This window comes from Canis aureus, chromosome 22 (assembly GCF_053574225.1).
Source record: "Canis aureus isolate CA01 chromosome 22, VMU_Caureus_v.1.0, whole genome shotgun sequence".
Classification (NCBI taxonomy): Eukaryota; Metazoa; Chordata; class Mammalia; order Carnivora; family Canidae; genus Canis; species Canis aureus.
The window spans coordinates 36,112,001-36,130,292 of NC_135632.1; the positions used below are offsets into that span (position 1 = coordinate 36,112,001).

The following is an 18,292-nucleotide window of genomic DNA, read 5'->3' on the forward strand; positions in this document are numbered from 1 at the left end:
TGAGCCTGTCATAGATGAAGACAGGACACTACTGATGTCCCTAAGTGGAAATGAAAGAACTTATGAAGGAAGCACCAAGGTAGAGTACATTCCCAGAAGCAGGGACCATCCATCAGTCCCTGTCTCTCTGGTTTGCCCAGAGGCCACTGTCTGTAAGACGTGTGGCCATTATGTAGGATCCGATACAAATTTTTTTTTTCTTTTTTCCCCGCGTCAGTGATGAAGGGTAGCAGAATATGCCACCCTTTGACGCATTGGTTATTTTGAACCATTGACACTTGAAAAACAGCAATTTCAGGGAGAGAATTTCTCTGAACTCCCCACATCTGCCTAAGACACATCCCCTGAGAGGAACCCAGTTGTCATCGATCCCCTCGGGGAGAGTGGCATCCAAGGTAGGACTGAGTCCCATTGCAGAGGAAGAGTCTAGATGTTGATGTTGACTCCACCCTTTCAGAAACTGTCCTATCTCCCATTTGTTCTTTGAAGGGCCCATTCGTATTTCCTAAGAATCACTGACTCTCCTCTGAAAGGCCTATGTCCTCCTCCCCTTCCCTACTAAGCTACTTTTAATCTGAATTTTCATTAAGCCACCTGGGGAGTTACTCCATTTTCCTGGGGACATCCACATGTATACATAAAACACACATGTAAATAAACTTTGGATTGTTTTTCTTTTGTTAATTTTTTATTATGGGGTGATCCAGTAAATGCTCAGAAACAAAGGGAAAATTATCTTTCCTTCATCACAATGGCAGAGACTCTTTTTTTTTTTTTTTAAAGATTCTATTTATTTATTCATGAGAGACACAGAGAGAGAGGAAAAGACATAGGCAGAGGGAAAAGCAGGCTCCATGCAGGGAGCCCAATGTGGGCTTGATCCCAGGACTCCGGGATCACCACTTGGGCCAAAGACAGACACTCAACCACTGAGCCACCCAGGTGCCCCAGGAGGGACTGTAATTTATGCTTTTGGAAATTGCCTATGGTTTTAAACACTGGGCCTTCTACATAGTGGGTCCTCAACAGTATTCAACTGGTTCATGTTTCACTGCATGGGTTTATCCTATAGAAACAGAACTGGAAAAAAAAAAAAAGCAATGCAAATTGTTACTGTTGCATTACAGTGTGATACAATTCACCAGTCCTATCTCCAGCTCCCATTTCCTAGTCTCCTCTATGTTCTTCTTGTATGTCAAATAGGGTGGTTATGTGTGGGTGTCTTTTTGTTTGTTGTGTGTTTGGGGGGGTTTTCTTGCAGAGAACTGATATCTATATTAAATTGAATTATTTAGTCCATAAACACAGTCTGTCCCTCCATTTGTTTAGATTTTAATTAATTTCTATCAACAATGTTTTGTGGTTTTCACTGTGGAGGTCTTACAAATCTTTTATTAGATTACTGGGTGTTTGATGTTTTTTATCATTTTATTTATTTTTTACTTTTCATCATGATAAGTGTACTCTTTTTTTAAAAAATTTTTATAAGTGTACTCTTTGACCCCTATCCCCTATTTCCCCCATCCCTTTAGCCACCTTGCATCTGGTAACCATCAGTTTGCTCTCTATAGTTAGCAGTCTGTTTCTTGGTCTGCCTCTCTCTTTTTTTTTTTCCTCCTCCTCTGTTCTTTTGTTTTCTTTCTTAAATTCCATATATAAGTGAGATCATATGGTATTTGTCTTTCTCTGACAGACTTATTTTGCTCAGTGTTATACTGTCTAGATGCATCCGTGTTGTTGCAAATGGGAAGATTTCATTCTTTTTTATGGCCAAATAATATTCCATTGTATACATGTATACCATATGTTTATCCACTCATCTGTTGATGGATGCTTGGCTGCTTCCATAGTTTGACTATTATAAATAATGCTTCAATAAACATCAGGGTGCATGTATCCCTTTGAATTAGTGTTTTTGTATTTTTTGGGTAAATACTCAGTAGTGTGATTACTGGATCCTAGGGTAGTTTTATTTTTAATTTTTTGAGGAACCTCCATACTGTTTTCCACAGTGGCTGCATCAGTTTGCATTCCCACCAACAGTGCACGAGGGTTCTTTTTTCTCCACATCCTCACCAACACTTGTTGTGTCTTGTGTTGTTGATTTTAGCCATTCTGACAGGTGTGAGGTGATATCCCGTTGTGGTTTTGATTTGCATTTCCCTGATGATGAGTGATGTTGAGCTTCTTTTCATGTGCCTGTTGGCCCTCTGGATGTCTTTGGAGAGATGTCTGTGCATGTCTTCTACCCATTTTTAATTGGATTATTGTGGGGAGGGTGTTGTGTCAGTTCTTTAAATATTTTGGATACTAACTCTTCCGGCAGGGTGTTTTCTATTTCTCCTGTCTCCTCAGTGTTTGCATGGTTGGTGGACTAAGACAACACAAGCAGCTTGCATCTGCCCATCTCCCCTTCTTCCCTTCCTCCCTCCCAATAACCTAAGTGTGTAGGTGGAACGATGTTTCTGCCTGGGGAGAAATAAGTAGAACATGATGTGCTACAGAAAACACTGAGGTGGTGATTGCTATTGACTGAATGTTTGGACCCTCCTCTTACATTCATATGTTGACACCTGATCTTCAGTATGTTGGTGTTGGGAAATGGGGCATTTGGGAGGTGATTAGGTCATAGAGGCGAGGCCCTTATAAATGAGATTAGCGTCCTTGTAAAAGAGTCCTCAGAGGGCTCGCATCTTCTTCCATGTGAGGGCACAGTGAATAAACTGCTGTCTATAAACCAGGAAGCAGGCCCTTACCAGAGCCCAACTATGCCAGCACCAGATCCTTCAGACTCCAGAATGATGAGAAATCCATTTCTGTTCTTTGTAGGCCACCCAATGTATGATATTTTGTGATAGCAGCCTGAATGGACTAAGGCAGTAACCAGTGTTTTCTGTGCTTTGCTGTGCCTCTACCCAGTTGTGAGGTCCTACGCAGGTCTCTGGTATGTCTCTGGGTTTCAGTGAAATGAAGGGATTGGGTTAGATCTTCACTATCCAATAAGTAGCACTAGCCACATATGGCTATTCACATTTAAATTAATTACAATTAAATTAAATTAAGAATTTGTTTCTCACACCAGCCACATTTGAAAGGCTCAATAGTCACCTATATCTAGTGACTACTGCACTAGACAGTACAGATATATACCATCCCCATTCTGCCAACAGTTGTAGACAGCACCAGACTAACGGGCTCCCAGGTCTTTTCTAGCCCCAAGATCCAAAGACTCCACACCTAGGGTAAAGAAACAAGTTCACCATAGCCTGAAAATGTGATTAAATGAATTCAATCTCTGCATGATTTCACATAACTGTGGAAAGAGAAGTAAAATGGTCATGTATTATTAAGAGGTCTAGACATACTGAAAACAAAACAAAACAAAACAAAACAAAACAAAAGCCATGAAGTACCACTTATTTGAAGAGTTTTACTCTGGCTGAAATGACCTTGAAAGCAAGAACATTTATTTTATTTTATTTTAGATTTTATTTATTTATTCATACATGAGAGACAGACAGAGAGAGAGAGAGAGAGAGAGAGGGGCAGAGGGAGAAGCAGGCTCCATGCAGGGAGCCCGATGTGGGACTCGATCCCAGGTCTCCAGGATCACACCCGGGGCTGAAGGCAGGTGCTAAACCATGACCTACCCCAATGTCCTTGAAAGTAAGAACATTTAGATCTAACATGGCACCATCAATATCCTGGCTGGGCACTGATGACATAGGATGTTTCATGGCTGCATTGGATGGTGTTCAGCGGTTCTTCCCAGGCTTCAGAGCTACATAGGGCCAGTTTATCATTGTGCCCCTGGCTGGCTGTTGCTAGAGACAGGAGCAGCTCCTCTGAGACAGCACTCGGTAATGCCGTCCAAGACCAGCCATCACCCAGGCCAGAAAAATCCACTCTGATTCTGCAGTCACATGTGTTCCCTGTTGTTTGGAGCAGGGCTTCTTAAATCAAATGTGGTGATGTGGTCCTGTCATGATTATCTGTGAACAGAGGTGGCTGTATGTAACTACTAATAAAGTAAGAATGTTTGCATTCTGGTTACATTATTGTTATGTTATTATTATTTACTAAGAATAGCAATTGGTAATTATTGTTTGTGATATTGATTATGACGTCCCAGGGACTGTGCTCAATAGCATACATCTCAAGGCTCATTCATTCCTCAAAACAGCCCTGTTAATGTGGGTCTATTTTACCACTGCCCTGCTCTAAGGAAGTTGTACAGGTCCAGATGTGTGTCACATCTCTCCTAATCCTCCTGGTGTCTATGACCACTGCCTCCATCAGTACTGGGGGGAGCTTGTGAGTGTTATGGTTCATGTGGAATATGTCCTAGGAACACTGCACAGGAGCACATTGAGGCCAGATAGGCATCACTTCTGCTGGATGATGATTGGGCAGTAGCTTCCTGGCTGGCTGCTGAGGCTGGGCTGTCTTCCCTAGATGGCTTGTGCAGCTACTCAACACAGGCAGCACTTCTCATTGGAGTGGGACCTGGAAGCTCCATGGCATTAAGTACCCACACAGCCTCTTGGTGCCAACAGCAGAGGATGCTCATGCTGTCTGGTGGAGCATGGAGAACTACATGGACCCTCTAGATCTGGTTCCTCTATCCCAGGACCCGCTGATCTATTCCTATAAGCCAGAGCAGTAGTTAAACATACCCACATAGGGTCTAATTTCATAAAGTTGTTTTGAGGAATGAATGAGATATGAGATATCTTTTGCACCAGGCTTGGCATGTGCTTGGCATGTGCCAAGCCTGGTGCAAAACATCCAATACATAATTCCATACATGGATAATATGGATGCTGGTATTGTATTGTTAGTAACTCATTCTTTGCAATTCGAAAATGGATCTCATCTATGTGAATGTTGTGGAACAGTTAAAATAAAGATTTGCTCTGACTAACCATACCTTCTTCTATGCCCTGACCTCCCCCACACCCAAAGCCTGTATTTTCAATAACATTTTACAAGTGTGGAAACTGAGACTCAGAGATACTAAGAAAGTTGTCCAAATGGATACCTCTAGGAACATCACCCCCACTTTTTGCATTTCCATTACACATTCTTGAATGGGAAAGAAATGAGGGTGACAACTGAGCACATAACGTGAAGACAGCTTGTGGCAGTGTGTTGAGCATGAGGATTTCATCAGTGCTGTGTGTCACAGCTGAAAAACAAGTTTTCTGAGAGAGTAATGTGTCACTATCAAGAATGGCTCACAGAAAGTGATGATGCGGTGTTGCTGCTGGCTGAGGCTGAAAAAAATTCAACCAACCAGCCAGCCATGTAGTCAAGAAAGACAATGACATAAGATCAATGTGGCCCATCTCTGGAATCCAGTTGTTTGCTTTGCTCTAAATCAACCCAGCTTCAAAAGCTGCAACCAGACAGAATTCTTTTAATGGCTAGAGGAATGTAGAGTTAGGATCTGTGACAAATACGTGAAAAATGCCCTCTCAGGCTGGACGGCCAGTTTGGACTTTGGGCTTCCATGGTACTTTAAGGAAGAGTCTTGGGTCGATTCCAGAATTATTTCTGGAGCATGGGCCAGATCTCAGGGCTTATTCTTCATTCTGTCATTTTCATTATGCTGTTTGCATTGCTTTTATTAATGGATTGGCCAAGGGCTACCTCACTTATTACTAAGACCAGGGTAATAAAGTTTAGCTTTCATGTTTGTAAAGTGCGCATTCCTTGTAAGGACAGAGAAAGCTGTAGGGTGTGGCTTCCTAAAGAGTTATTAGAAAGTAGAACTTAACAGCTCAGAGTCCTGGATCAGCAGAGCAGGGTACAAGTTCAGTCTCACTGCCTCTTGGTTATGTGATATGAAATGAGTCATCCAATCTCTTTAAGCCTCAGTTTTCCCATTTGTCAAGTTAGAATAACAAGAGCATCCATCCTGCAGGGTGGCTGGGAAGATTCAATGAGCAAAGGTCCTTTAGGTGCTTGGCACAGTGCCGGGCTTAAGGCAAAGCAGGGTTTACACTGGCAGTGCTCAAACGTCCAAACAGCCGGTCATCAACACACTTGACAACTGGAACGAGGAGCACATGGACTCATCAGAATGGATGCTGTGATCGCCAGCATCCATGCCGACTGGTTGATACCTACACTGTTTCTGTTGTTAAGTATTTTTATATATCATTTGCTGTATTAATCATTCAATCAGTGTTCACTCTGGTTATTATCATTGCTGTTCTCACAAGGAGAGGAATCAGAAATTCACAGGGCAGAGTGCCCTGCACAGTCCGTACCCATACATTGAGCGTTGTATTCCTGAGCCTCTCATCCCCACCCCTCCTTGTTGCCAGGAGGAAAAGGCTTCACCATAGCAAACAGCGTTCATGTGCCATCCGTCAGATGGGGAACTGTTCAGTGTTTCAGCTGCAATGAAACAGATGAGAACCCCTCGCTTCCGCAGCTGAATGCTTCCAAGCATGTACAACATCATCACCAAAAAATGATCATGTATCTTCATCAAAGAGAGGCAATCTTTCCTACCCCTTTCATGCTCAGTGGAGAAATGATGAGATCAAGAACATAGAAAACAGAACGAGCATGTGAGGAGACAGAGCTGAAAATGATGGATACTCCCATTTATTAGAACAAAAGCAGAAATAATGAACAATGCCACTTTGTGTTCAGATAATGAATTCATTCATGGAAGTCTTACAATGGTCTGGCATGGGGGATAAGATTATTTCCTTCATCATTTGCACCAAAAAATGTGTGTATTTCCAAAATACACGTGTCTTTTGATTTTCCCCCATAGGGTTACTTGGGTTGTCTGATGTTGGGGTATTGAAACAATTGCTTTTGGTGCTCCATCCTTCTTAGAACACAAGCTCTCTGAAGGGTTCCAAAAGTATGCACAAGCACAGGTGCCATGAAATAAGGTAAAAATGCATTAGATGTAAAATCTTATTTTCCCTAAAAACACTAAAGAGGATCGTTTTATACTTTCTCTGTGAGATTGGGAATGGTAGAAATACACATGCCCAGAGGACATTTCACAGAGAACAACAGGGAATTAGAGCATTAAAAATAGCTAGGTGGTTCAGTCGGTTAAGCATCTGACTCTTGATCTCAGCTCAAGTCTTGATCTCAGTGTCATGAGTTCAAACCCTACATTGGAGCCTACTTAAAAAAAAAAAAAAAAAAAAAAAGCTTAATTGTAGTAGGATTTCCTACTGTAGTTCTTGTTGTCATATTTTTATGTTTGAACTGGATAGTTCATTGTTATATTTGAATTTATAGCCATTTGCCCTGGAATTGAGTTAAACTCACCATTGACAGTCTATTAATATAAAGCTGTTTGTCTTTTTTTTAAGGTTTTTAAATTTTATTTATTCATGAGAGACACAGAGAGAGAGGTAGAGACATAGGCAGAGGGAGAAGCAGGCTCCCTGTAGGGAGCCTGATGTGAGACTTGACCCCAGGATCCCTGGATCATTACCTGAGCCAAAGGAAGACACTCAACCATGGAGCCACCCAGGCGTCCCTAAAGCTGTTTGTCTTTTTTTTTTTTTTTTTTAAGATTGTATTTATTCATGAGAGAGAGAGAGAGAGGCAGAGAAACAGGCAGAAGGAGAAGCAGGCTCCATGCAGGAAGCCTGACGTGGGACTAGATCCTGGGTCTCCAGGATCACACCCTGGGCTGAAGGCGGCGCTAAACCGCTGAGCCCCCAGGGCTGCCCAAGCTGTTTGTCTTAAGAAAGAAAGAGGGTAAAGCAAGTTTTAAGGCAGATATAAACTGTGGTAGACAGATCCTTGTGTGGCTCCATGTTTATACCCTGCTTCTCCCTTTGAGTTTGGGAGAAATGTATTACTTGCTTCTAACTGATAGACTATGACAAAACTGACGTAATGTCACTTCTGTGATTATGCTATGATATGCATATTGTCAGCTTGCTAGCACTCCTTGGAGACTGGCTTTCTATTGCTGGCTTCACTAAGCCACCAGAATAGGGAGAACCATGTGGAAAGGCACTGAGGGTGGCCTCCAGGTGCTGGCCACAGCCCTGCTTGAGAGTCAGCGAGGAAGCAGGGACCTCAGGTCTACAAATGAATTCTGCCAACAGCCTGAGGGAGCTTGGCAGTGGATATTTTCCCAGTCAAACCTCTTATGAGCTCACAGCCCTACCTGAAGAAAAGAACCCAGCCAAACTATGCCTGAATATCTAAGATTATAATATGTGTGATGTTAAGCCACTAAGTTTATGATAATTTGATACATAAAAATAGAAAACTAATACATAAACTCTCATCACTCAGCAAGTATTGCTGATCTCCTCTGTGACTAGCATGTAGCAAAACAGCATGGTGGTTATGAAAGAAATATGACCCCTGTCCTGCTCAGATTCTACTTGGAGGCAGAGAATTCTAGGTAAATGGAGGATGCAGCATACTTTATGAATTTCCCTAAATCTCTCTAAATAAATCCCTAAATAAATAGAGCGCTTAGACTACCAAAACCAAACATAGAGAGGCAACATCGACCATAAAATTGCATTGCACATGTCCTTACAAACCCTAAACACATGCGGATAAAGACAAATACCCATGTGGGAAAAAGAACTGCATGGGATGAAACCAAGGTGAGGCAAATGGGCTCCACACAGCTCCTAAATTACACAAATGCTCTCACAAGAAAGCACAGTGGGTTGGTCTGAGAACAGCCACTCCAACTGGAATATGGTTCTACAAGATCCATTATGGGTGTGCATGCAGGGAGATGGTGAGGCAATAGGTCTTGACAGTGCTTGAACCACCTGGGCCCTGAAAAGCCTCAGAGCTAACAGACAGGAGCTCTTTTCTAAGGCAAAGCCCTGCAGAAAGGCAAAACTGCTGGACATAGAATCCAAGCTGAGCAGATTAGGACACTGGGGGCAAAGGAAAAAATAAGGTCCCAATATTAGTAGGGAAGGAAGCAGCTCAGATATGAGTTGGTCTCAGAAAGTTTGAGAACACACACACACACACACACACACACACACACAGTTTCTTATCACTGTGAAAACAACAGGACAGTTCCAGAGCCCTGAAATTAGAAAAGCTGTCCTTTTTCTTAACACAAAAGAACATGTATTTCACTTAAACAGTTACAAAGAGAAAAAAATCGTTGTAGAATCCTATACAAAATTACTAAAAGGAAAGAGAGAGCAAGGAGCAGAATAATGTCCTTATAGACGATGAAATCATGCCAGTGAAAACTAATATTTTAAAATGAACTAAAGTACAATAAGAAAATAACAGAAACTCTGAGAGGGGGCATCAATCAGAACCAGAAAAGGAGTATTTGAAAATAATGGTGACTTGGGGTGCCGGATGGCTCAGTCAGTTAGGTGGCCAACTCTTGATTTCGGCTCAGGTCATGATCTCAGGGTTGTGAGATCAAATCCCACATCGGGCTCTGCACTGGGCATGGAGTCTGCTTAAGATTCTCTCTCTCTCTTTTCCCCTGCCCCTCCTTCCCTCTAAAAGAAGGAAAATAATGGTGACTTAACATAGGAAAGAATTAGAAATAAGAGAAAAAATCATTCCATAAATAAAGACTAAAAAGCAACACAGGAGAAATAGGCCCAGTAGATAACACCTACAAAGCAAGGCAAAGGAAACAAACAAACAAAAGTAAATAAATGAAGAGATTTCTGGTTCTGGTTCTGGTGGAGTATCTAGAACTACACTAACCCTTCTACCATAAACAGTTATAAAACTGGACAAAATATAAGAAGCAGATGTTTTCTGGCATTAGATAAGAAGCTAAGGAAGCCTAAGAGTCCAGAAAAACAGGGAGGTTCATGAAGCAAGCCCTATGTTTGTCCCAGCTCTGCCTAGGGAAAAATGTCCTGATCATGGCACAGCAAGATAGAGTCCAAGAAGAATGACATGGCCCCATTTCACTGAGGTGACAGAGATCATATCTGGGGTCATCTAAAGATAGTAGATTATATGCTGGACTAAAAAGTAAGTGTATTAGATTTCAAAAGACTGAAACTTTATAGAGTATATAACACTCTCTGTCAACAACAGAATTAAATTAGAATCAATAACAAGATCTCGGGGCAGCCTCGGTGGCCCAGCGGTTTAGCGCCACTGAGTCCCACGTTGGGCTCCCTACATGGAGCCTGCTTCTCCCTCTGCCTGTGTCTCTGCCTCTCTCTCTCTTTGTGTCTCTCATGAATAAATAAATAAAATCTTAAAAAAACAACAAGTTCTCTAGAAAATCCCCCAATATACATATATTAGAAAATTTTAAATAATTCTTGCATCAAAGAAAAAGTGACAAGGGAAGGTTAGAAAATATGTTCAACTGAATGATAATTAAAAACAACATCTCAAAATTTGTAGGATGCAGCTAATGCAGTTCCTAGATGCTAAAGTTTTAAATGCCAATATTATCAAGGAAGAAAGTTTAAAATCAATTATTTAAATTTCCATCTTAGTAAACTAGAAACAAATCAATTAAACAAACAGAAAACAAAAAAGAAAGTCACTCTTTATAAGTTGATAGCACTTATAAAATGCTTTTATTTCTTTTATTTCTCACCTATGTTTAGTAGTTTCTGATGCAAAAGTTTTTTTAGCCACATGGCCTTGCATTAGGGATTCTCCTTATTATTTTTTTTAGAGAGAGAGGAAGAGGGGGTGGGTACCCCCTTATGCCTGCACACACAAGCAGATGGAGAGGGAGAGAATCTTAAGCAGACTACATACTAAGTGTGGAGCCCTGCCTAGGGCTCAGTCTCACAACCCTGAGATCATGACCTGAGGTGAAATCAAGAGTTGGATGCTGGGATCCCTGGGTGGTGCAGCGGTTTGGCGCCTGCCTTTGGCCCAGGGCACGATTCCACCTCGGGCTCCCGGTGCATGGAGCCTGCTTCTCCCTCTGCCTGTATCTCTGCCTCTCTCTCTCTCTCTCTCTCTCTGTGTGTGTGTGTGTGTGTGTGTGACTACCATAAAAAAAAAAAAAAAGAGTTGGATGCTTATGTGACTGAGCTACCCAGTGGCCCCTTCATTATAAAGGTTTAAATGAAGAACAGAAATCAATGAGATAGAAAGAAAACAAAAGACAAAAATTTTAAAACCTTAAAGTTAATTATTTGAAAAGGTTAATAAATTGATAAGCAATTGAGAAAATGAGAGAGAAAACAAAAATTATCAACATTAGGAATGAAAGAGGGAACTATCTTTATAGATCCTACAAACATCAAAAGGACAATGAGGTAATATTAGCAAAAACTTTACATTAAGAAATGTAATAACTTAATTGAAATAAACAAGTTTCTTGAAAAGCTAAACTTAACAAAATTGAATAAGAAGAAAAAAAAAAGAAATTTGAATAACCCTATATGTGTGAATTCAACAAAATATTTCAAAACCTTCCCACAAAGAATGCTCCAAGATGCAATAATTTCATGGGTAAATTCTATCAAACATTTATGGAAGAAATAGTAGCAAGATAAATAAATTCATTTAGAAGACGGAAGAGAAGTTAATGAATCTATCTCATTTTTAGACCAATATAACTCTTATTAAAATCTGACAAAGACATTATAAGAAAATTACTGACCCCCTAATGATTATGTGCAAAAATGCTAAAAAAAAAAATTAGCAAGTAAAATACAGCAATATGTAAAAAGGGTAATGTATCATGACCACGTAGGATTTATCTCAAGACTGCAAGGTTGAGTTGACATCTAAGCATCAATCAATGTAATTTATGAAATTAATAGAATAAAGGAGAAAAATCATATAGCTATTTCAGTAGATGCATAAAAACTATTGAAAGGGCATTTGGATGGCTCATTGGTTAAATATCTGCCTTTAGCTCAGGTCATGATCTCAGGGTCCTGGGATCGAGCCCCACATCCAGATCAGCTGAGAGTCTGCTTCCCCCTCTCCCTCTGCCCCTCCCCACTGCTCTTGCATGCACTCTCCCTCTCTCTCTCTCTCTCTCAAATAAATATATAAAATCTAAAAAAAAAACTATTGAAAAAATACTCATTTTTTAAAAGATTTTATTTATTTATTCATGAGAGACAAGAGAGAGAGAGAGAGGCAGAGACATAAGCAGAGGGAGAAGCAGGCTCCAGGCAGGGAGCTGGATGTGGGACTCGATCCCAGGACTCCAGGATCATGCCCTGGGCCAAAGGCAGGCGCTAAACTGCTGAGCCACCCAGGGATCCCCCCTCCTTTTTTAAAAAAAAATTTATTTATTTATTTATTCATGAGAGACACATACACACACAGAGGCAGAGACACAGGCAGAGGGAGAAGCAGGTTCCATGCAGGAAGCCCCCAAAATACTCATTTATGATAAAATCTCTCAGCAAATTAAAAATTGAAGATAAATCCCTAAATCCAACAATTAGATTATTTAAGAAGCCTACAGCTAACAATACACTTAATGATGTAAGAATAAATGTTTTCATTATAAGATTGGAAGCAAGGTAAAAGCTATCCATTCTTACCATTTTTAGTCAACATAGAACAAGAGGTTCTAGCAAGAAACATAATGCAAGAAATAAAAAATTTGAGGTGCCTAGCTTGGCTCAGTCAGTAGAGCATTCGATTCTTTTTTTTTTTTTTTTTAAGGATTTTATTTATTTATTCATGAGAGACACAGAGAGAGAGAAGCAGAGACACAGGCAGAGGGAGAAATAGGCTCCATGCAGGCAGCCCAACTTGGGGCTCAATCCCAGGTATCCAGGATCTGCCCTGGGCTGAAGGCAGTACTAAACCGCTGAGCCACCCAGGCTGCCCAGAGCATCTGATTCTTAATCTCGAGTCATGAGTTTGAGCCCCACCTTGGGTGTGAAGCATACTTAAAAAGAAAAGAAAAAAAAAGAAGAAAGAAAGAAAGAAAGAAAGAAAGAAAGAAAGAAAGAAAGAAAGAAAGAAAGAGAAAGAGTAAGGGAAGGAAGGAGAGAGGGAGGAAGAAAGGAAGAGGTAGGTTTGGGAAAGAAGAAATAAAATACTCTGTTCACAGGCAAAATGAGTGTTGACATAGAAAATCCTAAGCAACCTATAAGAAATACAAAAACTAATATGTGGATTTACCAAGATCTTAGGACACAAGGTCAACTGAATTTGTATATGCTAGCAACAAATAATTAGAAAATGAATTTTAAATTATGTTATTTATAATTTTTACAATAGCTTCAGATCATTAATTACTTAGGAATACATTTCTTGAAAGATCTGGAAAATCTTTACATTGAAAACTACTACGCATTGTTGAGAAAAATTAAGGAAGCTCTAAATAAATTGAAGGATGTATCTGTGGATTGGAAGGAAGTCCAGTGTCCCTAAATTGTTCTATGAAGTTGATGTGATTCCAAAACCAGTAGTTTTGTTTTTTAAGGTAATGATGAACTTATTTTAAAATTTATATGGAAACACAAAGGATGTAAAATAGCTATAAAAACAATTTGGAAGATAACAAAGTTGGATGATGTGGTGGCTTTGCAGTGTCAACTTGGCTAGGCAGAACTACATTTCCCAGAATTCCCTTATTGTATGTTTCCAGGGCCTCAAGGGAAATTTTTTTAATGTAGGATTTGGAAAGCAGATACGATGCAGCAGGCATGTCAGAAGGTTGGAACAGGTGTCTTTTGGTAGCACAATGACATTGTTGTTTATCTGCTGGAGTGTGTGGTTGGCGTAGGCAGCAGCCAGGATTGCACCTTCTCCTGGGTCCTGCTGCAGATTCTGTGTCCTGGGCCATGTCTATGAAGATGGTAGGCAGTGACACCAACATAGAGTTCCAACTCATACTCATGGATTCCAGCTTACATCTATTTTCGTTTCCTGCCTACTTGTCCCATGGACTCGAAGCTCCAGTGTCTGACACTTAGTCTTACAGAGATTGTTTAGCCAGTTAGCACAATGGCACACAATCAAATCCCTGTCATAAATCCCTTTTTAATTGTATATAATCTTCAAATGGTTCTATATAATTGAACCCTGATATGGAGAAGTTATTCGGAATGGTTTCAACACCCACTGTAAAACCTCAGTTATCAGTATAAAGATATGTAAAGACAAATAGATGCTATTAGAAAGTCCTATGGTTAATTGATTTTTGATAAAAGGATTAATGCAATTCAATGGTAGAAAAGATAGTCTCTTTAACAAATGATGCTGCAATAACTGGATATCTATAAGAAAAAAATTACCTTCTCCCTGTACATTACACCATACACACAAATTTATTCAAAATGGATTATACATCAAAGCATGAGAGTGAACTTATACTAAATTCTGAAAGAAAACGTAAGGTAGAAATCTTAGTGAACTTGAGATAGAGAAAATGTTTTTAGATAGAACACAAAAAGCAGTATGTGAAAAGAAAAAATTATAAATTTACATTCATTGAAATCAAAAGTTTCTTTTTCCATAGAATCATTAAGAAAATAAAAAATGAAAAAATAAGCCACAAAATGGGAGAAAATATTCACAATATGTGTATCTGAACACACACAAAGGATTTGTGTTTGAATACGTAAAGAACTTTCACAACTCAATCATAAGAGACAAATACCCAACTAAAAAATAGTCAAAACAATTTTAATTTTATTTTTATTTATTTATTCATTTAAGATTTTACTTTTTTATTCATGAGAGAGAGAGAGAGAGGCAGAGACATAGGCAGAGAGGGGAGAAGCAGGCTCCATGCAGGGAGCCCGATGTGGGACTCAATCCAGGACTCTGGGATCATGCTCTGAGCCAAAGGCAAGCACTCAACCACTGAGCCACCGAGGCATTCCAAAAAAATTTTAATTTTAAAAACAAATTTCTTTTTTCCAGGTGTTTGTTGTCTGATTTTTATTCCAATGTGGTGAAAAATTGGTCAGTTTTAAGTAGGTAAGTGATGCAATCTGATGATTTACATAAATTAACTTTTTTCTATTTCCTGTAACTTTTAGTACTGGCATATTATTACAAAATTAACAAAATAGTTCAGCATTTTTTTAAAAAAGCATCAGAGACTTTAGACACATCACATATGGACATATGGACACAAACATATATGTGGCTGAATAGCATATATTAAAGTCTTGATAAAAGAAATAAAAATTAAAACCACAATGAAATTTTCTTTGTGTTGAGTATAATAGCTAAAACGAAAACTTCTGATAATATCAAATGTTGACAGAGATATGGAGCAACTGAGAGGCTCATAAATTTTTTTATTCAGAGTGTTAGATAACACTACCTTGGAAAGCTTTTCAATACTTTTTTATGAAGTTAGACTGTATACATTTACCAAATGATCCAGCAATTATATGTCTAGGTATTTATCAAAGAGGAATGAAAATATATGCTCAGTAATAAATTTGCATGCATAGCTTTGTTCATAATAGTCTTACACTGGAAACAAATCAAAGGTAACTATCATAACCATCAACAGATGAATAGATAAACAAATATAGTAGTATAAGTATACATTGGAGCACTACTTGGCAGTAAAAATGAATGCTATAATGCACATTATATATACGGATATACGCAACATTATGGATGAATCTCAAAAATATGCTGAACAAAAGAATGTACTCAAAAGAGTGCATACTGTCTACATTTACATGAACTTCTATAGGAGTTAAAACGAATGTATAGTGATATAAATCAGATCAGTGATTGCCTGAGAGAAAGAGGGAGGACAGTAACAAGAGGATTTTTTAGAATGATGAAAATTTTCTACATCTTGACTGGAGTGATGCTTGCATAGGTGTAAACTTTGTCAAAAGTCTTCACCTGTATACCTAAAATTTGTGAATGTTATTGTACATTAATTATACCTTAATAAGGTGGATCTAAAAGAAATGTAAATTTCGTAGGTCCGTCCACTGAAAAGGCCTAGCAACAGTAATTAACCCATTGCCAATGGATACCCTAGCATTTTGACTGTAATGCCTTGGAAAAAGTGCTAATTCCAGTCAGGAACATGTACATTTCCATATACAAAATGAGCCTACTGCACTTTGTCATGCCATAAAGCAAGGTAGTTCTAAAGACTACTAGGATTGGTTTAAAAAAACAAGTGTCATACTAAAGTTCCAAAGATGTAGCAAATTAAGCATCAATAATAAGTTAAAACTCTCAGATATGTTTAAATCCACAAATTCATTACAATACTTAAAGAATATCAACTCAACTAATTGGATTCCTTTGGAGATGCTAGAGAACAACTTCATTATTTTTTAAACTGACAAATAAAAAATCAATGTTTATCCTGACATACTAAGCAAAAAAATGACCAAATAATTGATATGAGAAGTTACCCTTTATAGAAAAATTACAGTTAATAAATAAAGAATGAGTGATAAGGGTGCCTGCATGTCTCAGTTGGCTGAGCATCTGACTCTTGGTTTCAGCTCAGGTCATTATCTCAAGGTCCTGAGATGGATTCTCAGCGACAAGTTGGATTCTCTCCCTCTCCCCCCTTTCCCCCCATCCCCTGCTCACACTGTCTCTCTCTCTCAAATAAATAAATAAATAAATAAATAAATAAATAAATAAATTTCAAAAATGAGTGATAGAGTTAGAATACTACCATCTGAATTACTAAATGTAGGCAATGATCCTTAAGAGTTGGTAACATCACAAAAAAAGAAAGAAAACCAGACATTACATACCTCCCAGGAGAAATACACAGCACCATTTATGGTGTAGCTTTGCCAAAATAACAATGATTGAGGCTAAACCTGGTCAAATCTCCTGAATTGACTACAAATTTATGGGAAATACAAGGCATAAAGAAATGTGTTAAATGACACCACAGGGATGCAGCAACAAAATTGAGACTGTGGGAAAGCTTAAGTCAAACAACTCAAGTTACTTCTACAAAAAATTGCAAGAAGAAAAAAATAAAAGGGAGATGTTAGAGGAATCTATAAGTTAAGAGATGAAACAAATGTATCACAATGTATGGACATTATTTTGAATCAGAGTGAAATAAAATGAAAAACAGTATATAAAACAAAAATGTGAACACTGGATATTTGGTTATATTAAGGGATTATTGTTAATTTTTTCAAGTTTAGAAATAGTATTGTGTTGGGGGAGCACTGAGATACTAACAGATGAAGTGATATAATGTCTGGAATTTGCCTCAAAATATCAGGTGGGGGGACTGGGTGTGGTTACAGGTGAAACACGTTTGGACATATATTGATTATTGTTGAAGATGGGTTATAGGTACATCTGATTTATTAAGCTAGTGTCTCTATGTTTTGCATATGTTTAAGAATTCCCATCATAAAAACTGGAAAATAAAAACAATCTATTTGAGGGTGGAAGAGAAAAGATTGACACATCTGAAACAATTAGCAAATCAGTTAGATGCTGAGAAAAAGCAAAATTTCATCCTCCAAACTCTGTTTCAACAAAAGGGTGAGTGGTCTTAAGTTCTAGCCCCTAGAAGTCTCTGTCATGGGTATCTTGCTCAATGATTCTACTTTGAAGAGCAAAGTATTAATGGGGAATAGTATATTAACCTGGAACCACTTCAATCAATACTAGCTCAAAATACACGGATATCAAGTGGTGAAGCTTTTTTAAAAGCAATGCAGATATTTAATAAAGCTGTTATCATTATTCCTCTCAGTTGTAAATGTTGGCGGTTTATTATAAAGAAGCTAGTTTAAAACAAGATCATTTTTTTTAAAAGCAACTCGGTGATTACATTGAGGAAATCGCGAATGTAAGCAAGCAGTCCTACTATTATGTGAATAGCTACCTGTAGCTTGAAATATATTTTCTAGCAATAGCCCCATAAAGGGTTTCAAAAAGGACTTATTTGGAAGTAAAGACTTAGTTCGAAGTAAAGATGATATCATCTGGACACCGCAATTAATGACTCAAAATGTAGCCTGAGTGATGACTAAGAACTTCAGTTGCAAATAAGTTCTAAATAAAACTGCCTCATGAAATGTGAGATAAGACCAAAAGGGAGTATTTCCAAATCAAGATACGATGTTATATAAAAAGCTATTTTAAAAACTCCTGTGTGTTTAAATGAACACATTAAGCATGGTTAAGTAGACATTTGACTATTTCATTTACATCACCAAAAGCTTATGAGCTTAAATTGGGCATGTTTCTTTTTCCTCTGGTGGGGGCGGTTTCTCACTGGGAAAATGAGTGATTGCTTCCCATCTGGGGTGGCCTATATTCTGGTAGGTACAGTAAATTCACTGTGCTATAGGTTAGAATATAGATAAATGCAGGTGGTGGCTGTCAGGGAAGGGTTCGTGAAAAAAAG

General features: G+C 38.7%; 1 protein-coding gene across 2 annotated transcripts in view; it reads left to right on the top strand.

Annotated features, from left to right (window-relative positions):
* The window catches only part of LOC144294006 (uncharacterized), a 230,242-nt gene that overhangs the window by 194,867 nt on the left and 17,083 nt on the right, over positions 1–18,292 (top strand). Inside the window, exon 4 of one of the 2 annotated variants that reach the window (XM_077865487.1) lies at positions 14,833–14,867. The exons of the other annotated variant lie outside the window; for it this stretch is intronic. The gene's annotated coding sequence lies outside the window, so the exon portion shown is untranslated. Of the gene's footprint in view, positions 1–14,832; positions 14,868–18,292 lie in introns of those variants that run through there. 2 annotated transcript variants of the gene reach the window in all.